The sequence below is a fragment of the Nothobranchius furzeri genome, chromosome 3, assembly GCF_043380555.1.
Source record: "Nothobranchius furzeri strain GRZ-AD chromosome 3, NfurGRZ-RIMD1, whole genome shotgun sequence".
NCBI classification, from domain to species: domain Eukaryota; kingdom Metazoa; phylum Chordata; class Actinopteri; order Cyprinodontiformes; family Nothobranchiidae; genus Nothobranchius; species Nothobranchius furzeri.
In genome coordinates this window covers 65,992,376-66,008,371 of record NC_091743.1, presented here as the reverse complement: position 1 = coordinate 66,008,371, position 15,996 = coordinate 65,992,376, and the positions used below count along the sequence as shown (strand labels likewise).

Below are 15,996 nucleotides of genomic sequence, written 5' to 3'. Positions count from 1 at the left end.
TTAAGTGTCTTGCCCAAGGACACAACAGCAGAATTCTCTGTCCGGAGCCGGGATCGAACATGCAACCTTCCGATTACTGGACAACCCGCTCAACCTGTTGAGCTACTGCTGCCCAACTCTAATCCCTTTACATTCAGCATGAGAAGAAAACGGACTAGAATCAACACAAGGGTGATAGAAACTGGTTTATTAAAAACTGAAATGACATTTAAGTTGCATTAATCAATGTTTTACACTAAATACAGATACAACTGAAAAAAAACTTTACCAGATAAGGATTTTGTGGTTTTTAAAGACAGAGTTCAATGGTATTTTAAATAAATCTGCAGTGCTAGCTAGTATCAAATAATGCCTTGTGAGTCGATTCTGTGGGACATTCAGATATTTTACCTCTGATTGGCTAACAGCAATATGACTGTACCACTGACTCTGTTTGCTCTGCAAGGTTGAAGCTCTGGAGCTAGAGTCAGTTGTCCAGTATTTAGAAGGTTGCAGGTTCAATCCTGGCCCCCGGCAGAGAATTCTACTGTAGTGTCCTTGGGCAAGACACTCAACCGTCCCTGCCTGCTTATTATTATCAGCAATGATAATTAAAAGGGGGTTTTCAGCCAAGTTACTCTTGATTTGAAAGACCTTCAGACAACAAGAAGAAGTAGTGAACTTTTTGACAAAGAAAGATTAAGAAAATATGAGAATCGCACAAGCACTTTTGATCAACGGCAGCCTGGAAATCTAGACAGACTGGAGACGAAGCAAAAGGTCTTTGCTTTTCAGGTCAGTCTAACCACGCTCCATTGGAGCCTCAGCAGACCCAAACAGTCGTGTGGATTGCCAGTCACAGCGCTCTATTGGTTCGGTCGGCGGGATGCAGAGGTGGAAAGAGTACTAAAATTTCCTACTTAATTACGAGTACCAATACTTTGATGATTTTTTACTCAATTACAAGTAAAAGTACTTGCCTACATTTTTACTCAAGTAAAAGTAAAAAGTATCGTAAACAAAATGTACTCAAAGTTAAAGTTAGTTACATTTTTGTCAGCGTAAGGATACATCTAAGTAGTGCTAAATTACAACGCCAGTTCACAATTCGCTCGTGTGTGTGCGCGCACACACACACACACTCAAACACGCAAGGCTTGATAGAGGGATTTCTATCCAATCAGTGAGAACAGGACATGCACATTGATTGGACGAGGTTTTTCTAGGATGGTAAGTTTCAATTGTGATTAAAATTATTCTTTATTTTGAGAAAAAAATTTTTTTTAGATGCCATCAGTGTGTGAGGTATCTCAATGTTTTCATGACAAAACTCTAACATGAGACTGTACTCTAACCTGTCACATAACAAGCTAAATGAAAGTCTAACATTTCAGATGGACAGTATGACAGCTGCTAATGTTGGCCCTGCCCTACTTGACCTCTACATTACAGTTCCTTTATCCATGTCCATCCTAGACCTCCTCTCTGACCTTCATGTTTATTTAGAGCAGCTGATTTTTAAAGCTAGCAGAGTTCATCCTTGGTAGTGGGTTCACTCACTCATTTAGCCGATCACCACTGAAATCAGTTTGTTCATTCCAATCCTCCTAAATGATCCTCCAATCATCCAACTGGAATCCTTGAGGGTCCCGTAACGTCCATCCTGTCAGAATAGGCCTTGGGAGCCCAGGTGTTACTAGAACTAATGGTGTCTCCTCACCAGCGTGAGCCTCCAAACATGAACTTTAAATTTATGCATTCATCTCCTCTTGTAGCACTTTAACATGTTTTAAAAGGCTTGAATCATGATAAGTTACACCTCCCAGACCAAAGATAAGATAAAACATTATCATAGACACTATTAAGACATCATTATTTATGAAATATGTTATTTTCCTGAGCCATTACTTCAGCCAAGATATAAGATACATGGATTTGATGAAACCACAGTTCTATATGTGCAACACACACACACACACACACACACACACACACACATGCACGCTCGCACATGCACACGCAAGCGCGCACACACACACACACACACACACACACACACACACACACACACACACACACACACACACACACACACACACACACACACACACTGCAGCATGTTAGAATCATGTGAATGACTAATTTAACTACATTGAACTGCTTTAGTAATAATTTAATCTCTTATTCTGGAGTAAAATAAAGAAACAAGCTAAATCATCACATTTCTGTGGCATCAAGGAGCATCTTCTGAGTTCAAACACAGGGATGGAGCACAATGTTTACACCTGAACAGTATCAGGATGTTTTAACTCACAGAGGCCTGCAGGTCTTCTGTTTTATGAGCAAAGCGCTGATAATCCGCTTGTTATGAGCGCTAAACGTTATTTTGCCGCTGCTGTGCAGAGCGGTAGAGAAACACATTTCAAACACCGAGTCTGGCTACCGAACCGAGCAGAATTCTGATGACGTCACACCGGTGCGCGAAGGTGCGTGTTCCAACCCACGAGGAGCGAGAGAGGAAGTAAACAGCGAGTTTATCGACTGAACTGTCTTTGAGCAAAAGTGTACACCCACACACCCCCAACGGTTTAGACGTGGCGCTCATGCAGGTGTCTCTTTCCGTTCCGACGCTGCTTCACGTAATATTTGTAATTTATTAAGCCTATAATTTATTTTTAATCAGTAACAGATATGATTTAAAATGTAGCGAATTACAATTCTTTTTAAAAAACTTACTCAAGTAAAATTAAAAGTACAGCTTTTAAAAACAACTTAAAAAGTATAAATATACAAAAAAGCTACTCAATTACAGTAACGTGAGTAAATGTAATTCGTTACTTTCCACCTCTGGCGGGATGTTACTGTGAAAAATTAAAGATGGTAGCAACGTGTTTTGAAACAGCTTTGGCATCAACTTTGGACTATCTTGACTTGGGCTTTTCTTTGAATCAAGAGCAGGTAGAGGTACTTAAATTTATTTTGTGAAAGGAAGTATTTGTCTTCTTTGAGTGTGTATGGAGGAAAGGCTTTTTGACTGACATCCATAGTGATGAGTACGTTATAGACCTGCCCAACAACTCAGCTATGTCTATGGGTCATGGCTAGACTAAATATTACGATGGCTTGCCAAGCTAGATCAAAGGCACAACACTAGAACACATGAAAGGAAGTCATCACTTTGAAAATTCTAAAGTTAATTGTTCAGCAGGTATCAATCATAACCTTTACACTTCCACTCATGTCTGCTTATCTGGGTCCAGGTCAGGTGGGAGCCCAAATCTTCCTTTCCCCAGCCACGTCTGTCAGCTTCTTACCACAGCTGTCACCCCAAAGGTAAAAATAAACAATATTTGTCAGCAAATGCAATGCTGCTGTTAATTATTCCTTCCAAGGATTGTAATATTTGCAGAATCGATACTTGACGTGACCAGGCTTAAGCTGGTGGCTTATTCTGAGTTTTAAATCACATTTATTCTAGACTCTAATGTGATTAGCATTATACTACGAGAGCACACCTTCCAGAGATGCTCACAAACAAATGCTAATTACACGATAATAAAGAATCACACGACATCTCTGTTTTTAAAATCTCTATCACTAATTAAATCATTAAACCTTCCTCATATGTAAAAGTAAATATTTGTCTTTAATACTGAATGTTTCTCAACTGTTGCTGGCTGTTACATACAACTGACTTTGGCAATGATGATGTTGAATAAGGAAAGCAGCCATGTTTTTGGATTAAAAGACTGTAGGGTTTGGGCTCTCAAGAGGACATGGCCTCATCTAATTATTAAAAAAACAAACAAAGAAAATAATTATCTGCATTATTGTGCATCTAAAACAAAATTCTGATCTAATTTGATTTTCAGATAGAGTGTGCCAGGTAGGGTGGCATTGTTTGATTTTGATTGATTCCGATTCCAAGTCCTAGTGATTCTTGATTCCAATTCTTTCAGGAGGCAGGGGCCATTTCTAAAGACCCAAGTATGTTCTTGTGTACTTGTCAAGTATGTTTTTGGCAAGCAGAGCAGAAAATCTACTCTACCAAGTAAGCACTACAGTTTTAAAAAAAACAACTTCAGATGAAAGTAGAAGTCAATTTGTCCCTTAAACAACAAAATAACAATAATACATTATAATTTTAATGTATTAATTAATTATTTTTGTCCATTTTTTATCAACATTGATAAAATACCAGCATTTCCTGCTGTTAAATGAAGAAAAACGCTTCTTTTTCATCAAAAATATTTAAGGCAGCGCTGCTTTTATTTTGATAGTGGGTTTGCTAATTAGCATTTTGTGGTATAGTGAAGTCAGACAAAAAACAAACACAGCAACTTTTACAGGTTACACACAAATAAAAACAATAACAGAGAACTTTAGATTTATGTATTTGGATTCAGTTATTTGTATTTTTGATATAAAACTGCGGTCGAGCTTTCTACAATGTCTTTTTCCTTTTGGGGTATAACAGTTTGCAATGACCTTGCCGGCCCAAGTTCACAGAAGGATGCATTGATGCATCCTCGATACAATGGGCAGAGCAAGAACACATGCGGGAACTTTGAGAGTACTTGTGTTCTTGTGATTAAAACAGAGCGATGATGACGTTTCAGAAGTACGTGAGTACACAAGTTCAGATGAGTACGCATACAGTATTGAGTAATGGCCAGGGTAAAAACACCTCATGCGTTCTGAAATGAGACAGCTAACCATAGGTCTTACTCGCTCAAATAGTCTAAACTTCTGGAACAATTTTAATTCTATGGACTTTCTAAGGTGAAGCAACACTGTAGAACACCTCCACACATTTTCCATTATTGCAAGGTAATGCAAACACTTTCAGCAGATTCCTTTTCTTTGGTGTTTAGTGGCTTCTTCGTCCGGGCGACGGACTGGGTATCAAAAGTAGGAATCAGAATTTTAAAAACTTGATTCCAGGAAAAACTGAAAATTCATCCTGGTTCTAATAGATGCTTCATGCTATTCAATTGAATTCAAGTTTATTTATATAGCGCCAAATCACGACAAGACAAGGCACTTCACACAATAAACATTCCAACACTGGTCAGTTCATTAAGCTAATCAGAAATAAAAGTTTCTTATATAAGGAACCCAGCAAATTGCATCGAGTCACTGACACTAGTGACAGCAATCCTCATACTAAGCAAGCATTTAGTGACAGTGGAGAGGAAAACTCCCTTTTAACAGGAAGAAACCTCCAGAGGATCCTGGCTCAGTATAAGCAGCCATCCTCCACGACTCACTGGGGATCGAGAAGACAGAGTGCACGCACACGCACGCATGCACACACACACACACACACACACACACACACACACACACACAAAGTAATGTTTCTATGGTTACATTGTGATTTCTTAGTAAATATTCTAGTTGGTGAAAGATAAACATTATTGTATTCATCTTAGTAAATCTATAATTAAATGGGTAAACTAGTAGTAGCACATTCACTGTCAAGGGAAGTAAAATGTTATTATCAGGAGAGGGAGAATGATTAAATGGTTAGCAACAGTGCTCAAGCCGATGGCCCCCTCCCTAGTGCCAGGGAGTGAGAAACCAGGAATAACCTCAATCCTGGAGTCTACATGACCTGAATTACCTGATCACTGAGCAGACTCCTGCAGAAGAGCTGCAGGACACATTTGATACTTCTCTTGATCTCTGCGGTCTCGCATAGTTTTTTTCAGTGCATCTTGCTTTGGCTTCAATAAAAGGCACCTAACTGATTATGAGCGCATGAAAAGCAACAACTTTAAAAGCTGACACTGAAGAGAAGTGCCATTTGGACAAAGCTGTTTAAAAATGTATTTGCAGCCTTGAAACTATTATGAGTGTCTATTGGGAATGTACCTTGTATATTTTGTGTGAGTATATGCTGTGCCGTACTGTCTCACATTAATGTTGTAAAGTGAAAACTGAGTTTATGTGGCACCTAAAGGTGATGATGTTGCTCATGAACTATAAAAAATGGAGTTTTTATTTAATGTGAAAGCTAAAAGAAACTTCATCTTCTTTTTCTCTGATTTGTGTGTTGGTTTACATTCGTTTGAAAGTTTTTACCATCTCTAGAGTTGTAACAATTGGGTTAAATGCAGCCGTTTTCTTCCGTTATGCTAAAATATTATCTACATAGCCACACTCGGTGGCTTGGCACTGACTTTAAAAATGCATCAGCATTGTGAAAATTAGAGCACAAGTGTGAAAAGTTTTTTTTTATTATACTGACTACATGCCCAAAATTTAACAGCTTTGAAGAAAGTTTTTTATGTGGAAAAATATTTCATCATCTTTTACAATAAATCAAAGCGTATAAAAGCAAATTTCCTTTTGTATGTTGCCAAATGGACAGCTAGAAGTCTACATGGTTCTATGTAGTTAGCTTAAAATGGTTCACATCTGTTGACTGCAGCTGATGTGTTTGCGTCTCCAATATTAAGGTACTGGTCAGGCTGCTATGGTTACACAGAGTCTTCATGCAAAGAACCCAGATCTGTTCGAAACACAGAAGTCTCACGTATCTTCATGCAGATATATACTCTACAGATACTTTTACTCAGGAATAGCAAATATTAGCACAGAAGCTGCTCTAGTCTAGCCTGGCAAGCCAGACTAAATAAATGTATTATTTAGTCTGGCCATGCTCCATTGACGGCTCTCGGTTGTGGGGCGGGTTCTACCGTTGTCTTTCAAATGATCTCCGCATTCCACTGGACAATGAATGTGACATACTCTTGTTCCACTCTGTTGCATCATCCCACCCACCAGGCATATAGAGTGCCCTGATTGGCCCACAAAGCGGATAGAGCTCTGTGATTTGTTCACTAAGTAGATAAAGCACTATGATTGGCCCACCATTATGGACCAATCACAGCTCTTTATGTGTTTGAAACCCCTCTAGAGAGCTGTGATTGGCTAGCCAGAGTCCTGGTAGGAGCTGCTGAGGTTCCAATGGAGCATGCCTAGACCAAACTTTGCAAAGCAAGAGTTTGGTCTAGTTCACTAGGCTAGCTCTAGTCAGCATTATGCCGAGCTGTGGGATCTGTCACAGGTGTAGTAACCCAGAAGAGCAGATTGTAAAACATTCAATAAATACAAAAAGATACCCAGGATCCTAAAATTAACCTTTATCTGTGCTTCCTTCCCAAATCAGCTCTCCATATATAATAGATTATTAAAAACTTCGTCTTCGTCTTCGTCTTCCTCCGCTTATCCGGGTCCGGGTCGCGGGGGCAGCATCCCAATTAGGGAGCTCCAGGCCGTCCTCTCCCCGACCTTGTCCACCAGCTCCTCCGGCAGGACCCCAAGGCGTTCCCGGACCATATTGGAGATGTAACCTCTCCAACGTGTCCTGGGTCGACCCGGGGGCCTTCTGCCGGCAGGACATGCCCGAAACACCTCCCCGGGGAGGCGTCCAGGAGGCATCCTGACCAGATGCCCAAACCACCTCAACTGGCTCCTTTCGATCCGGAGGAGCAGCGGTTCTACTCCGAGTCCCTCCCGAATGTCCGAGCTCCTCACCCTATCTCTAAGGCTGAGCCCGGCCACCCTACGGAGGAAATTCATTTCGGCCGCTTGTATCCGCAATCTCGTTCTTTCGGTCATTACCCAAAGCTCATGACCATAGGTGAGGATTGGGACGTAGATCGACCGGTAAATCGAGAGCCTGGCTTTCTGGCTCAGCTCCCTCTTCCCCACGACAGATCGGCTCAGCGTCCGCATCACTGCAGACGCCGAACCAATCCGCCTGTCGATCTCCCGATCCCTCCTACCCTCACTCGTGAACAAGACCCCGAGATACTTAAACTCCTCTACTTGAGGTAGGACCTCTCCCCCGACCCGGAGGTGGCAAGCCACCCTTTTCCGGTCGAGAACCATGGTCTCAGATTTGGAGGTGCTGATCCTCATCCCAGCCGCTTCACATTCGGCCGCGAACCTACCCAGCAAGAGCTGAAGGTCAGAGCTGGATGAAGCTAGGAGGACCACATCATCCGCAAAAAGCAGAGACGAGATTCTCCTGCCACCAAACTCGACACACTCCACACCACGGCTGCGTCTAGAAATTCTGTCCATAAAAGTGATGAACAGAACCGGTGACAAAGGGCAGCCCTGGCGGAGTCCAACCCTCACTGGGAACAGGTCTGACTTACTACCGGCTATGCGGACCAAACTCACGCTCCTCTGGTAAAGGGACTGAATGGCCCTTAACAGAAAGCCACCCACCCCATACTGTTGGAGCGTCCCCCACAGGATGCCCCTGGGGACACGGTCATAAGCCTTCTCCAAATCCACAAAGCACATGTGGATTGGTTGGGCAAACTCCCATGCCCCCTCCATCACCCTTGCAAGGGTATAGAGCTGGTCCACAGTTCCACGGCCAGGACGAAAACCACATTGCTCCTCTATCTGAGATTCAACTATCGATCGGACCCTCCTCTCCAGTACCTTGGCGTAGACCTTTCCAGGGAGGCTGAGGAGTGTGATCCCCCTATAGTTGGAACACACCCTCAGGTCACCCTTCTTAAAGATGGGGACCACCACCCCGGTCTGCCACTCCCTAGGAACTGCCCCTGATGACCACGCAATGTTGTAGAGACGTGTCAACCATGACAGCCCTACAACATCCATAGCCTTGAGATACCCAGGAAGAACCTCATCCGCCCCCGGGGCTCCGCCGCTGTGTAGTTGTTTGACTACCTCAGCAACTTCTGCCCCCGAGATCGGACAGTCCATCCCCAGGCCTCCCAGCTCTGGTTCCTCCTCGGAATGCGCATTGGTGGGATTGAGGAGCTCCTCAAAGTATTCCTTCCACCGTCCGACTATAGCCTCAGTTGACGTCAGCAGCTCCCCATCCCCACTGTAAACAGTGTGAGCGAGTTGCTGCCTTCCTCTCCTGAGGCGCCGGACAGTTTGCCAGAACCTCTTTGGATTCTTTAGTTTTTTTTATTTATTTTTTTTTTATTAAAAACTAAATTCTAAATACAAGCAAAACTGTTCTGATGAATTTTTAAAAATAATAAATGTGGACCTCTATGAAAATATTGAAAAGTCAGAGTATGAAAAGTTCTTCTTGAATAACTAATTGATTTTGCAGACACTACAATGTATTTAGCCTCCAGTTGTGTTGTGTGATCCAGCAGCTGAACCCTGCATTCCTGTGTTGTGCTTTATGACCCATACATCATCTGACTACACGGCCGTCATTCATAACGGCCGTCATTCGTAGCAATACATTCTCGTCTGGTACCTTTGTGTTGTGGACTGTGCTGCAAAGTGATTTATGAATACAGCCCAACCACATGTATATGTCATCTTTATTGTGAAACCAGACGAGCATAGTCAGAATTTGTTGCTTGTGATTCACACAGAAAAAGTAAGCAAGGAGCAGGAGTAGAAGAAAATAGCAACAATATTTAAGGGTTCTCTAAAAAAATTCAACATCTCCAATGAGATTTTTTTTAGGGAAAAAAAAACATTTCTAAAAAACGTTATTAGGTTTCACAGGCTGCTGCTTAGTGCTGCATCTGCAGTGATGCAGGCGTTGTACCCGTCTGTCATGGTGAAGAGAGAGTTGAGCTGCCAAAATGAAGATTTCAATTTAGTGGTTGATCTTCATTCCAACCCTTACCTATGGTCATCAGCTTTGGGTAGTGACCGAAAGAATGAGATTACGGCCAAAATAAGTTTTCTCCGCAGGGTGTCTGGGCTCTCCCTTAAGAGACAGGGTGAGCAGTGGACATCTGGGAGGGGCTCGGAGTAGACCAGCAGCTCCTCCACATCAGGAGGAGCCAGTTGAGATGGCTTGGGCATATAGTTAGGATGCCTGAGGTTTTCCGTGCACGTCAAACCGGGAGGAGACCTAAAGGAAAACCCAGGACATGCTGGAGGGACTATGGCTAGGGAACACCTTGGGATTCCCCCAGAGGAGCTGGCCCAATTGGCTGGGGAGAGGGAAGTCTGGACCCCACAGGCTGCTGCCCCACAACCCGACCCCAGATAAGCGGAAGAAAATAGATGAATCATGGATGGAGGGAAGGAAAATAAGAATTCTTGCTCATCAATTCAATTCAATTCAATTCAAGTTTATTTATATAGCGCCAAATCACGGCAAGAGTCGTCTCAAGGCACTTCACATAATAAACATTCCAATTCAGGTCAGTTCATTAAGCCAATCAGAAATAATGTTTCCCATATCAGACTTTTATTCTCAGTATTTTACTGGAAGTAAGTTTTTTTTTAATATTTATCTTAATATCATTGACAGAAAGCCTCCAAATATAAGTTGACGTCACACATTTGCAAAATCCGGTGAAAAAGGTTTTATAGTAGGCAGTGCAATGCCCGCGGTCAGAGACAATCTTATTTTATGGTGACTCAAATCTGATTTGAGCAAGAGACAGACAAAGCAGCTTAGGAAGAATGTAAACAGAGAGGAGGGGGATGCTTCAAATTGGGCCCGGAGTCTCCCGGAGAATAATTAATGTGACATTTCCCTGACATTTAGTCAGAGGTTTGGTAGAGGAGCCCTGAAGAAGGGAAAAGGGGAGGAAAGAGAGATGAAAGCCAGAGAGCGAGTAAAAAGACGGGGCACAGAAAACACAAGCAGAAACATCGGCTTTGTCTCTGAACATCTTCACAAATGAAGCAGCTTCTGCACACCTCCTTTTGTTGGCTTTGTGCCAACATTAAAGTACAGGAACTAGGCAGAGGTGCAATCACACACACACACACACACACACACACACACACACACACACACACACACACACACACACACACACACACACACACACACACACACACACACACGTTCAATACCCACTTCTTCAGCAATGATAAACCTTTACTTTTGTTGCTTGGTAACCGAGAGTTTTGTGCTCATCTCTAACATCCACCATTTGTTTATGGGCTGCTGCTTCCCCTTCTCTGAACCAGTGTAATTGATGAGCTAACACCGAGCCTGTGGTTGGAGCTGGACCACTCAACAAGTCCACAGTTGCCTATTAAAAATACCTAAGACAGTACATCAACCCCTATCAATGCTTTTAGTAGCTTGGTCTGTGGTTTCATGTTGCCCTTTTAAGGTAATTAGGAATTGATAAACTCTGTTTCTTGCAAGGTGGAAGGTTGCTCTGTGTTTATGGCCTCGGCTGTAGAGCAGCAGGGCATCAGTGCCAAACTGGAATAGGATATAAATTGATATTATTTATAAATTTGACCTTATCATCTTAAAGCAGCAATCTGGAGTGTGTGTCCCCCCCCCCCCCCCCCCCCCCCCCCAGAGTTATGTGTGATTTCTTTTAGAAATCCATTAAATTGATAGTCTTATTCTGTGCTGTGCTATAATGGAGGCTACATGTCTTTTTTTCCCCTGCTAAGCACGCTCTCCCATTCTGTAGAGTCCTCTGCAATTAGAATTAAATGCTGTTGAGAATTATTCAATCGCGTTAGACATTGCGTCAATCACAGAGTAGGAGCACGTGCTTGCAGAGTCCATACACTGATGCAGAGTTGGTAACATCGTATAGACTAGAAAGTATATATATATATATATATATATATATATATATATATATATATATATATATATATATATATATGTATATGCTCAATTTGTTTGTGTTAAAGTTGATAACTTTATTCTTGGGGGGGGGGGGGGGGGTGTTATGGCTGGTGCCATTTATGTTTTTATTTCATTTCTTACTTCTCTGTTTTATCCCTCTTGTCTGAGAAGAGCTGTTTTGCAGCACCTGGTTTCTCCCACACCTGTCCGGCCCCACCCTGAAGTCCCAGCTGGTGGCAGTGACAATCAGCAGTTGAATGGGGACTCACTGCATAAAAGCCAGCCAGCTCTCACCATCAGGGAGCAACAGGCTGGACATGTGGTCTCTGTCCTGTTGGCTCCTCGGCATGCTTTTGTTTTAATCTCTTTTAGCCAATTTGTGTCTTTTATGTGCAGGGGTTTCCCTGATTTGTAGGTATATTGGCTGAGTAGAGTTTATTTTATTTTTCTATTTTAGTTGCCGCCGATTAGTCCAGTTGTGTTTATTTTTCCTTGGTGTAAATACATTTGTTAACTTTTAAATACCCGTGCATGTGTCCTCCTTGTTACCCCAGGCCCACTAGACAGCCTGGATCGTAACAAGTAAGACAGTAAATAAGTAAGTCTGTAGGTAAGTAAGTAAGTAAGTATGTACGTAGGTAAGTAAGTACATACGTAAGTAAGTAAGCACATACATAAGTCAGCAAGTAAGTACATAAGTAAATATGTAAGTCAGTAAGTAAACACATGAGTAAGTAAGTAAGTAAGTACGTAAGTCAGCAAGTAAGTACATAAGTACGTATGTAAGCCAGCAAGTAAGCACATAAGTAAGTAAGTATGTAAGTCAGTAAGTAAATACATAAGCCAGCAAGTAAGTACATAAGTAAGTAAGTATGTAAGTCTGTAAGTAAGTACATAAGCCAGCAAGTAAGTACATACAACAGTCATCAAGTAAGTATATAAGTAAGTACGTAAGTAAGTAAGTAAGTAAGTATAAGTAAGTAAGTAAGTAACTAAGTAAGTAAGTAAGCACATAATATGTAAGTCAGTAAGTAAGCACATAAGTAAGTATGTAAGTCAGTAAGTAAGCACATAAGTAAGTATGTAAGTCAGTAAGTAATCACATAAGTAAGTACATAAGTCAGCAAGTAAGTACATAAGTATGTAAGTCAGTAAGTAAGCAAGTAAGTAAGTACATACGTAAGTACGTAAGTCAGCAAGTAAGTACATAAGTAAGTATGTAAGTCAGTAAGTAAGCACATAAGTAAGTAAGTAAGTACATACGTAAGTACGTAAGTCAGCAAGTAAGTACATAAGTAAGTATGTAAGTCAGTAAGTAAGCACATAAGTAAGTAAGTAAGTACATAAGTAAGTAAGTATGTAAGTCAGTAAGTAAATACATAAGCCAGCAAGTAAGTACATAAGTAAGTAAGTATGTAAGTCAGTAAGTAAGTACATAAGCCAGCAAGTAAGTATACAAGTAAGTAAGTAAGTAAGTAAATCAGTAAGTAAATACATAAGTAAGTAAGCACATACAAAAGTCATCAAGTAAGTATATAAGTAAGTAAGTAAGTAAGTAAGTATGTGAGTAAGTAAGTAAGCACATAAGTAAGTAAGTAAGTAAGTAAGTACATAAGTAAGTAAGACAGTAAATAGGTAAGTATGTAGGTAAGTAAATAAGTAAGTACATACACAAGTAAGTAAGTATGTAAGTCATCAAGTAAGTATATAAGTAAGTAAGTAAGTATGTGAGTCAGTAAGTAAGCACATAAGTAAGTAAGTAAGTACATAAGTAAGTAAGACAGTAAATAAGTAAGTATGTAGGTAAGTAAATAAGTAAGTACGTACATAAGTAAGTAAGTATGTAAGTCAGTAAGCAAATACATAAGTAAGTAAGCACATACAAAAGTCATCAAGTAAGTACATAAGTAAGTAAGTATGTAAGTCACTAAGTAATTACATAAGCCAGCAAGTAAGTATACAAGTAAGTAAGTATGTAAGTCAGTAAGTAAATACATAAGTAAGTAAGTAAGCACATACAAAGGTCATCAAGTATGTATATAAGTAAGTAAGTAAGTAAGTATGTGAGTCAGTAAGTAAGCACATAAGTAAGTAAGTAAGTAAGTACATAGGTAAGTAAGACAGTAAGTAAGTGAGTACGTAGATAAGTAAGTAAGTGAGAAAGTATGTATGTAAGTAAGTAAGTAAGTAAGTAATTAAACAGGTAGGCAGGTAGGTAGGTAAGTAAGTAAGTGCATAAGTAAGTAAGCAAGTAAGTACATAGTAAGTAAGTAAGTAAGTAAGTCAGTAAGCACATAAGTAAGAAAGTAAACATGGAAATACTAAGTAATGTTTAGTTGTACAAGAATAAATATGAGAATAAGGAAAGCAATAAAATTAATAAAAGCAAGTTTGAAAAGACAAAGTCTTTTAAGCACAGAAAAAGGAATCAACACAGTGAAGAGAGAGAGGAAGTGCGTCCCACCGCCTCAGAGCGATAACCTCAAAGGAGAGATTGCGGGGTTTTTGGGATCACCAGTAACATCTGACCTTCCGATCTCAAGCAACATTTGGGAGTGTAGATTTGCACCAGATCAGTTAAATTTAAGGGAGCTTGATTATGTAAGGCTTTAAAAGTTAAGGACAGGATTTTACAATGAACTCTAAAATTCACAGGAAGCCAGTAAATTGAAGAAAAACCAGGAATAATGATTGTTTATGAACTCCCGATAACAGCCGTACATCAGCTATTTGCACTAGTTGTAAGTGTTTTTGCTGCTTAAAGTTTAGACCAGCTAAGAGACTGTTGCAGTTGTCCAAACACGATGAAACAAAAGCATGAATCAGGCAGTTCGGACTTGGAAATTCAAGGTTTAAAGTCAGAGATGTTCCGGAGATGAAAGAAACAGTTTTTAAGAAGCTGATTACAGTCGTTCAAGGTGCAATACATTTTCCCCCTTTAGATGGTGCCATTTGACTGAAAAATCCAGATTTGCCATAATGTGAGAAGTAGACATTTTCATAATAATGCAACTAAATCAGAGTCAATCCAGAATGGCCATCAAATTGCTTCAAAGTGCTTTTGAAAAACAGTAGAAATCTGACAGTAACACACGGTTGAGTCAAAGTGGTCATCGGAATTTAGTAGGCTACAGCACTTTCTTCAGCTTCAGCTGTAACACAATAAACATCGATTTTGCATCTCTTTGATTCCTGTGAAGAATACATTTCCTTCTCAACTTGCACTTCTTGTTTCAGAGCTGACATTTCTCTCAAATCCTCACTGCAGAGCATTATCCACTACAAGAAGCTCATTGTTTAATTCCCTCACCATGCTACCTGCAAGCTAAAACAAGTTTCCTAAAACAGGCTCTGGAAACAGCACGCTCTTTGATCCCCCGAAACCACTGAACCTTGATGAGTGCGATCAAAAGTTGTTTTTTTTTTTTTCATGTTTAACAACTGCTGTGGCCGCACAGGTTGCAGGTTTGGTTCTCTAAACGGTCCACTGACAACCAGACGTATCTTGTATCCGGACTAAGGGCACGTACAGCTGCTAGGAGTCTTCAGATATGGCTTTCAAAGATAAGGACATAATGTGCACCAGGGCGAGGCATGCAATTACTCGACACATAGCTGTTACAAAACACCAGATTCTGGGCTCGTTCAACCATTCACCAGAGCTTAATGCTAGCATCCACCCCTGTGCGCTTTAAAGTCAAACAGCTGCAAGCTCTTTAAGGTTCCTCACTAATAAAGTGCTTGAGAAATATGATCTGACTTCCCAATATATATGGAGTCTTTCATGAGCCACTCGTCCAACTTTTTCTGCTTTTTCCCCACTGCTTGTCATAATTCAGATGAGGTAAGGTAAAGTACACGTCAAGCTGTCTTTTATTAATCAGAAAGAAAGTGCAGCTCACATGCACTGACACATCCGAACAATTCACACTTTCAATTATTTCTGACTTCTCTTTGTGTGCACACAGATGCCTTATAAACCAATATCTCAGCCTTCTGTGGAAAAAAAAAGATCACAGATTCACTGCTATGATTCACTGTGAGGCTGTCGAACAAAAACAACTAACTGCCTTTAGAGGAGAATCTAAAAGTGAAAAAAGGGTGTATTCTTTTTAAGAGAGAATGTTGTGTTTAAATAATTTATTGGTTCTTTGCGAGCATGACTGTAGATCTATACATCCGTGCCTTTCAACGCCTGTTTTTGAGTGTATAATAATGACTAGGTTGTATGTGTGCGTGTTTTTAAGAGCAGACTGATCTGTCAAAGCACTAGATAATAAGTTTACTATAGACATTACAGATAATGACTCTGATGTAATGCTTTGATGAGATTGTTAATTAAGATGGCTCACAGCGAGGCATCCAGATGATGGGATCAAGACATGAATTGATAAAAAAAATACCCATCGTTATCTCCATATATTACTGTA

General features: G+C 40.5%; 1 protein-coding gene across 2 annotated transcripts in view; it reads right to left on the bottom strand.

Annotated features, from left to right (window-relative positions):
- kcnb1 (potassium voltage-gated channel, Shab-related subfamily, member 1) overlaps nucleotides 1–15,996 on the bottom strand; it is a 43,388-nt gene that overhangs the window by 22,622 nt on the left and 4,770 nt on the right. The gene's annotated exons all lie outside the window — the stretch shown is intronic.